Here is a 13,157-nt window from a genome sequence, read left to right as displayed (position 1 = left end):
ACAGTAAATTAGAAATCTATTGTGGTCTTGGACGGTATGAGGAAAGGTTGGAGCAGACAGACCACCTAACCACTCCATCAGTGGTGGTGCTTGTTGCTGTGTTGTTGTTTTTTAAAGACAAAAGACGGTAATGTTTAAGTTGTTTTTCCTAAATTAAAACCTCAGTACTCAGATTTAATTGCAGTGCTGGCATTTTGTGATAAACAAATGGGTTTGGAGTTGTACTTTGTTTTTTCTTTTTCTTTTTTATGTTTATTTATTTATTTTTAGTACCAGGGATCAAACTCACGCTCTCATGCTTGCTAGGCAGGTGCTTACACTGCTGAGCTAAATCCCTAGTCCTGCTTTGTTTTTTCTTGAGACAGGGTCTCTCTGCGTAGTTCAGGCTGAACTTGAACTCATGGTGATCCCCTTGCCTCTGCCTCCTGAGTGCTGGGATTATAAGTGTGTGCCACCATACCCACACAGGATTGCAGGTTGGCACTCATCTTTAAAAGGCTCATCATTAAAGAGACGCAAATGTGGCTGGGGATTTAGCTCAGTGGCACAAGTGCTTGCCTGGCAAGTGTAAGGTCATGAGTTCAATCCCCAGTATAGAGAGAAAGAGAGAGAGAGTCTAACAAATGCTGCTGGGGCTATCGGGAAAAAGGAACCCTTTTCCACTGCTGGTAGAAGTGTAGACTAGTATAACCACTGTGGAAATCAGTGTGGAGATTCCTCAAAGAACTAGGACTATAGGTCCCATTCAATCCAGCTATTACCCTTCTGGGTACCTTCCCAGAAGAATTAAAAAGATCATACCACAGTGATATATGTGCACCCATGTTTATAGTAGCCCAATTTGTAATAGCTAAATCTTGGAAATACCCAAATGCCCATCAGGTGAGGAATGGGTAAAAAAAGATGTGATATTTTTATACAATGGAGCATGACTCAGTCATAAAGAAAGTTAAGCTTGAGACATCTCTAGGTAAATGGATGTAACTCAAGACCATACTCACATGTGAAATAAATCAGACTCACATGTGTAAACATCATATGTTCCTGGTTTGAGAAACCGAAAGAGTAAATAAGGTCAAAAATTTACAATATTGTGAAATGGGAAGGACCTGTTCAAAAGGAAAGAGGAACTAGTGTGGGGGAAAGAGGAAAGGAAGGAAAGGTAAAGGAAAAAAAGTACAAGATGGTTATACTACTAGTTTCTCTTAGTTCATTGAAAAGAAAGGCTTGTGCTCATACCATTTGGAAAATTTTTTACATGTATATCTTGTACTCTGCGTAACTATTTAAAGATAACAATATGCAATGTGTTAACTATTATTCTCCAATTATTTTGCTTTGAAATTTTTTCATAAAAATATACTATTAAAAAACAAAAGATTCACCACTGCACTATATAAACCATCTTACAGTGATATGTTAACATTTTGCTGTGCCTCCATTTCCTTCCTTTTTCATGTTATTTCCTTGTTTTATTTTGATGTGATGGGGCCTGATGCCAGGGCTTTGCACTTGCTAGGAAAATGCTTCACCACCAAGCTACACCCCAGCCCTTTCATGCCATTCTAATTATCCGTCAGAACACTTCCACCTGACTGGCTAGTCCCTGACATTTTAATGTCTCTTTTATTCAACTGTTTCTTTTCTTAGGGACAGTACTGATCTTCTCACACACGCAGAGCAGATGGGCTGCTCTGCCTGCAACGGTTCCTGCGCTCCTCTCCCAACATGAGGAGTCTGAGTGGTCAGAGACCTCCTGTCACAGTGTCTCTTAGGTCAAAGATGTGAAATCAGGAGCCCTAGTAGCATGATGGAACCAGTTCAAAGGCCCTTGTTCGCATTCTTAACATTTCAGCCACCTCACTTATAGGTAAAGTTAAGTGATAGATTTCCTATACCCAGAATGTTACCTAGCTCATCCAATTTGGAATTTGCCCATCACCTGCACTTCTGCAAAACCTGTTGTGAGTTGAAGTCCTATATTAAGACCAAGCATGCCCTTTCATTTGAAGCACGAGATGGTACCTAATCAAAAAGAAAGAGCTTCTTGGTCTCTGGTAAGGTTCATTATAGCAGTGGTTCTTTAGGAAGCACTCTACATTACTCCACAGGTTATCTTGCTTGTAAATGGTTCTTTCTGTTGTCTCGTGATGGTCTCTCCAGACAATGAGTCTTTGGTGATCACCCACAGGAGGACAGGCAGGACCCCATCAGACCAGCACTTTAGTAGTAGCAGGACAAACTGTCAGGTGGGCATTCTTCCTTGCTTACTTTGTTTTCACAACACCAGCAAACATACAGTATTCTTGGCTAACTTCCTCTAAACTTAGCTATTTCCTCTGGCTTTGGAGCTACCACATTCAGGTTCTACTGAGAAGTGCTTCCTCTTAAGAAGAATTTCAGTACTTAAGTGAACTCAAACTAGCAACCAGCCTGGCACCAAGTGTGAAACATTTCTCCCTCCCAGATAAAGCCTTTAATATCATTTAACTGATAAAGTAGCAGACTGCAGGGGAAGAGAACAAGAAGTCACCAAAAAGCAAGCCCTTTCTGCAAATAGGTGCCATGCATGGGCTGGTAGGGGGAGAGCTGGTTCCTTACCAGCACACAGGCCGGGAAACAGGAACAGTCAAATAACCTCCCCTCCCCCACTGTAAGCAACTGGCTGAACCAGAGAAGCACAGGCTACAATGATGGCTATTGAGGTAAAATACAACTTCATGCTTTTAGTGTTTAGTGTTTCACTGACTTTGCAGGTCTAAACCTGGTAGTCTGATCATCAATTCAAAGGATAAAAATATACAATATAGCATCTATAGGGGATCTCCTTCTGAAGGTGGTAGCCATTGTTAATTCCCTACTATCTTGTTGTGAAGTTCTGTGTCACTTTCATTGCTTGTTGGGTTGGGTTTTATTCTGTTTTGTTTTGTTTGATTTTATTATATCTGATGGCTTGGGCAGCTATGTCAAGAATGACAAGATATATTATTGCAGCCATTTTGGATTTACTATTATCTTGTTTTGAAGTCCTTTATTACATGCATTGTTTTGTTTTTGTTGGTTCTATTCTGTTCTGTTCTGTTTGATTTTTATTATGTCTAAAATATTTTGAAGACAACAAGAGGTATTATGGTAACATTGTTGATTTCCTATTGTTTTGAAGTTCTGTGTCACACTGGTTTGTTTTGATTGGTTTTATTCTGTTTTATTTTGCTTGGTTTTATTCTCTTTAAAATAAAAATGTTATAAAGTAAAACATTTATTTCAGTGATCCTATTCGCAGTACCATCTTCAGCAATGACAAAAGGTTGAACGATCGATAGAAACTTGTGAGGCTCTCTGTAGTACACCTACCTAAAGCTTTGATAAAGCTCAAAACTTGTGACAGACCAAAGGAAGAACCTCGCGCAGCTTAGTTCCTGGGACCCTTTCATAGTCCCATGAGACCAGCTTCATCTCCAGGTAACGAACCACTGTGATGTAAACTGATCACAGCTCCTCCAAGATACCCTGGTCTCTCAAACCTAGCCAGTGTCCCATTAATCAAGTGTTGGGACATTCATTCCACTTGGCCAGTGAATGCCCACAGAGCTGGGGCCTCTCCAGAGATAATTAAGCACAAGCTCACAGCACTCTGACTGAGATCAGTGTTGTGACTAACCTTGGTGGCTGGTTTTGCTAGTCCTGGGACCATTTCCAGGGGGAAAAGATGATTTTTGGAGGCCCTTTCCAGACCTGATGTTCTTTGACTAAAAGTACTAAGAACACCAACAGGGAAAATATGTCACAGAGCCAGGATTTAAACCCACGTCTATGTGACCCCAGGGTCTGTCCTCCCTCTTCCCCGCCAGGCTGCCTCCAAAGAGAGAAACAAGAAGAACACACACAGACAGAAGAGCCAGGATTGTGCAGAAGTCAGAGCCCAGTGCTTTCTTGGAGGAGGCTGAAACAGCAGCTGTAATCCCTGGCCTTTGGGACCAGGTGTCCCCATGGGGCTCTGAGACCACACAGTCCCCTCACTTCCTGTGAACAGTGTGGGCTTGCTGGCCAGACAGGTGGCCTGCCTTCCAGGGCAGCCAGTAAAGGTGGACAGGGCTGCCGCTGTGATCCCCTTGGCAGGGCTTTGAGAACATTTAAGGATCAAGTGTTGGAAACCTGGACTGCATTTCTGTGAGGGTTATGAACTGCAGCAGGATCACTATCTGAGAAGGTATTCTGTCCTTTCCAGGGACTTTTTGGGGTTCACATTAGGGTCACTGCATGTGTTCCTGCCTTCCCACAGAGGGGTGCACAGAAGGGTGGGACCTTCAATGCCAGAGGCACCACACCTCTCCAGTAGGTTTGCGCAGCAAGAGTCAGGCCTCAGGGAGCCATGGGCTCTTTCTTCTGCACAAGGCAGAGCTGAGCCTGGGTCCCCATCACTTCCTAACCCAAGGTGGATCCTTGGAGCACTCAGGAGGAAACTGTAGTCTTTTCTCAAATGATTGTTACTTGTAAAGGGATGGAATGCCTTTTTTGATTACAGACACTATAGAAGCTTAGAGCAAAAGCCTGTACTGTCATTCCCTAGACAGCGATGCAGCCACATCTGCAGCCTGATCTATGTGTGCACAACGAGTCCTCTGAAGGCCACGAGCCTCTTCCACATCTGTGCTGCATGGCAGGGCACTGGTGACATTACAGAGCCTCTCTACCCAGGAATCTGTGCTGACTGTTTCACCGGCACAGCAGAGGTGTCCAGGAAGTGTCACCATGCATAAAGTTTGTAACTGCTCACCTCGGCTGTGTTCACACACACCCAACAGGGCTCACGGCACGGCTGCTTTGGTACACTACCAAATGCTGGCTCCCTGCTCCCTGGCAGCGCCCACTCTCACGGGGTTTTGCCAGGCTACAGGACAGGTTCTGACCAAGTTGGATTGTGAAAACATCTCCCTTGAAACTCATTTTCAAAGTTATGCATGAAGCAGAGCATTTATGCTCTTTGCCTATTTGTATCCCTTGCCTGCATTTACATTACGCATTTCCCCTTGTAGATCTTAACACGTCCTGATGGCAGTGTCTGTCGACACTTTCATCATTTCCCTGTAATGTAAACAGTTTTATATTTTGTACACATTCAACTTTATCAGTCCTTTAAAATATTTAAAAATACTACATGTCTGAAAAGAAGGGTTTGTGCTAATATTGTTTGGACAATGGAAAGCAAGTATCTCATACTTAGAGTAACTAATTTAAAGATACCAATGCGCAATGTATTAAGCATTGTTACCCTCTTCTCTTGTTTTGAAATTTTATTTTTTTATCTTTAAAATTAAAAAAGAATACTAAGTGTCAGAATATTTGTATATTTGTGTCACATGACCCTTTGTGAAAATGTACGTGGCTCCTCTGCCGGGCATCCACCTGGGAACACTAAATTGTGTGTGCTTGCCTTTCTGCCAGTGAATAAAGCCTGCAATAGTTAACCTGTGCTAGAAACATTAAAGATGGCTGCCCCTTTAAAGAATAAAAAAAAGAGCAGGAATGGGAAGAGGCCAGGGGAGATGTGGAAGAAGCATTTCTACTCACCAAATGGACGGTGCGCAGATCCTGGTTCCTGGAGGGAGAGCGCTGGCTGAAGAAAGAAGAATGAGAGGGTGCATCTCAAGGGAAGATGCCCTGTGCTTCTCCGGTAACGGGGAGCAGAGTTTTAGGGGAGGGACTGAAAGTGAAAACAAATGGCACATTGGAGAGGTTACTGGTACGGTCTTGAGGAAGCAGGGTCAGTCTGGACTCTACAGGAAGCACGAAACCGACCAAGTCTTGCACCACAAAGTAGAGTCCACCAAACAAATGTATACCCACTCCAGGAAAAGAAAATGGCACACTGTTTCCTCCGCAGATAGGGTCACCCTCATGTGAGAGACGCTACAGGATGCCATGCATCACAGAAAACCCACTGCACTGCCAGCCCTGAGAGGAGAGGAGAAATCAAAAATGTGTGTGCAGCAATCTCAGTGACTAAGGTGACCACACACGGGTTTGCTGTAGTAATAAATGTCAGGAAGCTGGTGGACACCACTGAGAGCGCCTTTTGTAACTGTAGAGGCCAAAGGTAAAAAGGTAACGTACTAATCTCATGATGTCTGAATACATTTAGTATTAAAATATTTATATAAGTTTTGGGCTTGGGATACAGCTCAATGGCACAATTCCTGCCTGGCAAGAGTAAGGTCATGAGTTTGATTCCTGGTATAAAAAACTTGTATGAGTTTTTCTTTTCCTAAAGTGTACACACATTTTTTTTTTTTTTGTCTTTTTCGTTTCTATCAGTACCGGGGATCAAACTCACGACTGCACACTTGCAAGGCAGTCGCTTATGCCACTGAGCTAAATCCCCAGCCTCATGTACACACATTTTTTTTTTTTGGTGAACTCTATTTGTTCTGAAGTTGGTAAAGACTGGTTGTTATGTTGTTGGTGTCTTTTTCTTTGATGGTGACAAGTTTCTACTCTGGTATCTTTTAGGATTTTCTTTTAAACTGTGAGGTTATAAAATTCCCAAATATTGTGTCTAGGTATAGGGTTTTTGTTTTGTTTTGTTTGAATCAGGGTCTTATTATGTAGTTTAGGCTACCCTTGAAGTCATCATGTGGGGGGGGGGTAAAATTTATAGAGAGCCTCCTGCCTCAGTCTCTCAAGTTATCTTCTATCATTTCTTTGCCAATTTCTGTCTTTTTGGGGGGTATTCTCACTTGTTAGGTGGGAATTTAGTCAGTCACTTATGTTCTTTTTTTCCTCACACATAGTCTTAGTGGTTTTGCCCTAATTACTGGATTTCCTCTTTTGTTTTCCAATATTTCAATATTTTAAAATTTCACCAATTTCCCACAGTTCTCATCTTCTGTTTCATTTTTTCACATCTAATTTTTCTTATCCAATGCAAACTTCTTGAATGTTTCATATGATACTAGCTCCTTTGTTTGCTGAATTATCTATTTCTTCCATGATTGGTATAATTTACCTTGATGTTTATTTTTCCCATTACCAGATTTCTTCAAGTGTGTAGAGATCCTTGATTTTCCATTCATGTTTAAGAAGTGGAAAATTTAAAAGCAAACTGGGGCTGAGCATTATGGCACAAGCCTGTCATCCCAGCACACAGGGGCAGGAGGATGACTGTGTGTTTGAAGCCAGTCTGGGCTACAAAGTGCCTGAACTGAACAGTGAAACCCTGTCTCAAAAACTAAACTAAACTAAACTAAAATAGCAAATTGGTTATAACAATTGTTTAAGAGTCTAACGAGGGAGGGGCTGGAGATTTAGCTCAGTGGCATAAGCGCCTGCCTAGCAAGCGCAAGGTCTTGAGTTCAATCCCCAGTACCACAAAAAAAAAAAAAAAAAAGAAAGAAAGAAAGAAAAAAGAGTCAAATAAGGGGGAGTAGCTTACTGGTAGAGTACTTGCCTCCTGGGTTTGATCCCAGTATCAGGGAAAACACCAAATTAGGAACTACATAAATGTGATGTGAATGTTGGCCTTTCAGTTTAGAAAGAATAAATCAGGAAGCCAAGATTTAGCCTCAAGAAGACTAGGTGCCAGAGAAGCACCTCAGAAAACGATCTCAGGTTACCCGGAAAGATAAAGATAGCAGCTGAAAGCTCACTTGGGACAGACCTTTGGCATGGAAAGGCTGTGCCCTTAACTTGTCAGAGATGTGACCCTCTAGGCAATGCAGTATTGAATTAAACTGCAGAACATCTAGCAGACGCCCTGTACTGCAGCATGAATATCTACAGGCCTGGGCGAGGCTCCTCACCCTGCATGAGCCCTGCAGTGGCCTAACTTGGGTTGCCAGGTATGGAGGCAGCAATGGCACGGAGGGCAGGAAATAAGAGGTGAGGGAGGAAGCCGATGCGCACAGGAAGAGCGCCAAGCTCCGTCCCTGCTTGGGCCATTAGGCGTGCCTGCGCACCTCAGTGCCTCCCGGCCTCTGCCTTGTGGAGGAAGACCACCGAGCCCTGCCCTGGCTCAGGCCACTGAGCCACTGAGTACGCCTGCAACCCAGCATACTCCTCCAGTGTGCTGACCCAGAGGGCGCCCGCACCCACCCTGGCTCAACCAGCTGCCCTCAGCTACCCTCCCCATCTCTGAGACCAAGCACTGCTGTGAACATTTGGTTCCCACTCTCCCTCCCAGACCCTTGAACTGCAGTGGACTGGCAGTGCTGGTTTGACAGGAGACTTGGTGGCCCCTTGTCCAGACAGAGGACCCTGGTAGGTTCCGGTCACTACGTATCCAACAATCGGGCAAATATCAACCACACAGTAGGACCCTGGGACATACACAGCCAACAGTTGTGACCATTGGGATTAAATAACCAGATATTGGCCCAGAAGGTGAAAATGATAAAATGAAAAACCAACATGCAATCTCAAACATCTAGTCCATCAGGTGCAAGAACAGGTGACAGTGAAATGGAGGACTTTAAAAGTCATACACCAGAAATCTCTGAAAAGATAGCAAACAAAGTAAAGAAACAAATCCCTGAGGCTATAGGGGAAATCAAATTAAAAGTAATGTCTTATGTAAGGACAGAAATAACAGCCTTAGTAAAGGATTTGCTCAACATAGCTAGGGAATAAATAGATAAAAACAAATACAGGAGCATGGGAAATTGATTGAAACTTTGAATGAACAATGTAGAAAACAAGCAGAATCCATGAAACAAATTCAGAGATAGCCAAGAAACAAAAAATTCTATTTTTTCTATTTACTCTATCACATTGTCTCTCTAAACAATAATAAAAACGACAGAATAATGGGATCCAAAAAGTATAATAGATATTGTGAAAGTGAAAGGGAAGGGAAGTGCTCTAAGGCATACAATGGAATGTACATTGTGTAAGACAGATGACCATATTACTGAATTTCTGCTGGAACATTGAACAGAACGATTTGCACTGTCAATGTTGAGTGTCTAGCCACGGTTTATGCTTTGATTTTGTGACTTTGGCAACTGTTTTTTAAGACAACAATGAGTAATGTATATACTAGTGATTCTAGATGATAATTGTTTTAATTCAGCATTGTCCTACCCTTCTTTTCTGTTTTTCTATTTTATTTTCTTTCTTTGAGAAAAAAGAGAACAATATGCAACATAACAACCAGTTAAATTTCTTTCATTCTGTTTTGAAACCTATATTGTTATTGTTTTGAATTTGCTGTTGTTTATGCCTTTTGCTTTTTGTTTTTCTCTTTTGACTTTTCTCTTTTTTAAATAAAAAAAAGAAAAATAAGAGGTGAATTGAAAATCCGTGCATGGGTGGCTGGCAATTTAGCTCAGTGGCATAAGCGCCTGCCTTGCAAGCAGGCAGTCGTGAGTTGGATCCCTGGTGCCAATAAAAAGAAAAAAAGAAAAAGAAAGAAAATCCATGCATGAGACAGTTGCCTGGGTCTGTCTTGTCATCAGAATATGTGACATACAGGTGTTACCGTGAGATCAAAACATTCTTAAGAAAATTTCCCCCACTCCCACTCTCAAACTAAATATTCTGCTTTAGCAGACCTGGAGAACTAGTGTGTGCATTGGTACCCTGAATCAAAGAATATTGGTTTAACACCGCTGATAGTCTAAACAAGTTAAGTATTGTTATCTTCATCTTCCAGGTGAAGTAACTCAGGCACATGGCTCAAGATTTACCAGGCAGCCTAACCAGAGTCTGCATATTTGGCTGTTACACTGTGCTGCCAAAGGGGATATTTTTTCTTTTTAAGACAGAGTCCACTACGTAGTCCAGGGTGGTCTCTAACTTGTGGCAATCCTCCTGTCTCAGCCTTCCAACAGCTAGGATTACAGGTGTACACCATCAAACCAGGAAAGAGGACAATGTTTTTAAGGGTTTTTTTCCCCCCAAACCCATTTTATTTCAAAGAGAAAAAGAAGAAAAAACTAAAACAAAAATTCAAAACATGTCAATCAGAGGATAGTGATGGTACATACATTGCACATTGTTATTCCCAAATTATTTACCCAGAGCACATTTGTTTACTTGTCCAAACATTACCAGCACAAATCTTTTTCTTTAGTGTACTCAGAGAAATTTGTAGTATAACTATATGAACTATTTTTGTATAACATATACATATGCACATGTTGTTTCTTTCAGCTTCTCACACTAATGAGGCAATACTATGTGTATCTTATTATTTCACTAATGAGTATGGTCTCAAGTTGCAGCCATATACCTATAAAGTCTCCAGTTTATCCTTTTTATGGCTGAGTAGTACTCCATTGTATAAAATATCACATCTTTTTTATCCATTTCTTAGCTGGTGGGCATTTGAATTGTTTCCAAGATCTAGCTATTACAAATTGTGCTGCTATAAACATGGGTGCACATATATCACTGTGGTATGATGTTTTTAATTCTTTTGGGAAGATGCCCAGAAGATAAATAGCTGGGTCGTACAGAACCTCTAAACCTAGTTTTCTGAGGAATCTCCACACTGATTTCCACAGTGGCTGCACCAGTCTACACTTCCACCGACAGTGGAGAAGAGTTCCTTTTTCCCCACAGCCCCTCCAGCATTTGTTATTGCTTGATTTCTTTCTTAATATTAGCCATTCTTTCTGGCATGAGATGGAATCTGTGTTGCTTTAATTTGCATCTCTTGAATGGTCAGTGCTGTTGAACATTTCTTCACATACTTATTTGCTGTTTGTATTTCTTCATCTGAGAAGTGGATATTCATCTCAGATGCCTATTTTGGGATTGGGTCTTTAAATCTGAGAGGATAATTTCTTTGTATTCTTTATATGTTCTCAATAGTAATCCTGTGTCTGAGGTACAGCTGGCAAACATTTTCTCCCCCATAGTGGGTTGTCTCTTCACTCTTTGTGGTTTCTCTTGCTGTGCAAGAGTTTTTCAATAGGGTGAGATCCCAGTGGTTGATTTTTTGTGATAATTCCTATCCAATAGAGGTTTTGTTCATCAAGTCTTTGCCTACACCAATGTGTTCAGAGTTTTATCTATTCTCTATTCCAGAAGATTTAATGTTTATGTTTTAATATTAAGATCTTTGGTCAATTTTGAATTTGCCTTGGTAGATGGTGAAAGATATGGGCCAGTTTTAATCTTTGGCATGTGTAGAGGCAGTTTTTCCAGCACTGTTTATTAAAAAAGCTATCTTTCTTCCAGTGAGTGTGGTTGGCACCTTGTTAAAATAAGGTAATTTTAGTATGTCTGGAGTTGTTTCTGCATGTTCTAATGTATTCTATTGATCTTTGGGTCTATGATTTTTTTGTTTGTTTTTTTTGCCAGACTACACTGTTTTTATCTCAGTAGCTTCATAGTATAAATTCAAGTCAGGGATTGTGATGCTTCCTGTGTTGTCTTTGTTTCTCAGGATTGCCTTTGCTATTCCAGGTGTCTTCTGGTTCCAAATGACCTTCTGGATTGCTTTCTCTAATTCTGTGAGCTATGCTATTGGAATTTTGATTGGGACTGCACTGAATCTGTATAAGAGTTTTGGAAGTACGGCCATTTTCACTATATTGGCTCTTCCTATCAAGAGCATGGGATATCCTCTTCAATCTCCTTTTTCAAGTGTGCTGTAGTTTTCAATATAGTTTTACATCCTCGTTAGATTGACTACTAGGCATTTCACTTTTTTGGATACTGTTGTAAATGGTATTATTTCCCTGGTTCCTCTCTCAGTGAGTTAGATATTCGTGTACAGGAAGGCTACTGATTTTTTAGTTCACTTCATATCCAGCTATGTTACTGAATTTGCTTAATAAATATAAGTCTTTTGGTGGAATATCATGTCATCTGCAAATGATAATTTGTTTCCTTTCCTATCTTTATTCCTTTTATATTTCCTCCTCTTGTCTAATTGCTCCAGTGAAAGTTTCCAATACTATGTTGAATAAGAGAGGAGACAGTGGAATCTTTGTCTTCTTCCTGATTCTAGAGAAAAATCTTTTAGTTTTTGTCCATTTAGTATGATACTGGCTGTTGGTTTGTCATAGATGGCTTTTATAAGATTGAGTTAAAGATCATCTATTCCAATTTTCTGTAAGATGTTTATCATGAATGGGTGCTGGACTTTGTCAAAAGCTTTTTCTGAATCTATTGAGATGATCATATGATTTTTGTCCTTAGCTGTTAATATGGTGTATTGTATTTATGGATTTATGTACATTGAACCATCCTTGCATCCCTGGGATGAATCCCACTTGATCATGATGTACAATCTTTTTGATAATTTGCTGCAGTCTGTCTGTGAGTATCTAACTGTGGATTTTTGCATCAGGGTTCATTAGGGAGATTGCCCTATAATTCTCTTTGTTAGTTGGGTTCTTCTCCAGTTTTGGTGTCAGGGTAATGCATGCTTCCGGAATAAATTTAGGAGGATTGCTTCACTTTCAATTTCATTAAAAAGTTTGAGAAGTAGTGGTGTTAGGTCTTCACTAAATTTCTTGTAGAACTTAGCAGTGAATCCATCAGGGTCTGGGATTTTCTTTGTTGATAGTTCTTTACTTATATCTTTGATTTCATTTATTGATATTGGGCTACTTAAGACTTTTATAACTTCCTGATTCAACTTTGGTAATTTATATGTATGTAGGAATATGTCCATTTCTTCTGTATTTTCCATTTTATTAAATACAAGTTTTCAAAGTAGGTATAGATAATGTTCTAAATTTCTACAGAAAAATCTGGGTCTGTTGTGATTTCAGCTTTTTCATTCCTAATAGTGTGGATTTGAGTCTTTTCTTTTTTTTTGATATGGTTGACTAAGGGTTTGTCCATTTTATTCAGTCTTTCAAAGAAGCAAGTCTTTGATTCATTCTTTGTATTTTTTTTGTAGTCTTCAGTGTGTTAATTTCTGCTCTATTCTTTATAATTTAAGAGGACAAATTTTAAAGCAAGGCAAACCCCAGGTCCCCAGATCATTTCCTCCCCCTTTCTTCCAACTTTTTTTAAAATTTAATTTTAGTGAAAGAAAAAAAAAAAAAAAAAAAAAAAAAAACCACAAGATTTTTTCTTTTCTTTTTTTTTTAAACCAGGATCGAACCTCATGATGCAAGCACTTGAGCTGCTGAGCTAAATCCCTGGTCACAAAACTATATTCTTGAAGTTTGTAGTTCATATTTAAAGTCTTGACTAGA

The 13,157-nt window shown here is 40.3% G+C and overlaps 1 protein-coding gene across 4 annotated transcripts in view; it reads right to left on the bottom strand.

Annotated features, from left to right (window-relative positions):
- LOC100731744 (baculoviral IAP repeat-containing protein 1-like) overlaps positions 1-5,872 on the bottom strand; it is a 37,754-nt gene extending 31,882 nt beyond the window's left edge. For 2 of the 4 annotated variants that reach the window (XR_010050478.1, XM_003470255.3), the window contains exon 1: positions 5,572-5,862. The gene's annotated coding sequence lies outside the window, so the exon portion shown is untranslated. Of the gene's footprint in view, positions 1-5,571 lie in introns of all 4 variants that reach the window. The other 2 variants (XR_010050480.1, XR_010050479.1) reach the window with 2 other exon arrangements.
- Between the last annotated feature and the right edge of the window lie 7,285 nt (positions 5,873-13,157).

The sequence above is a fragment of the Cavia porcellus genome, unplaced genomic scaffold, assembly GCF_034190915.1.
Source record: "Cavia porcellus strain 051 isolate PalLab524CR breed Dunkin Hartley unplaced genomic scaffold, mCavPor4.1 scaffold_11, whole genome shotgun sequence".
NCBI lineage: Eukaryota > Metazoa > Chordata > Mammalia > Rodentia > Caviidae > Cavia > Cavia porcellus.
This window is presented reverse-complemented; position numbering and strand designations above follow the sequence as displayed.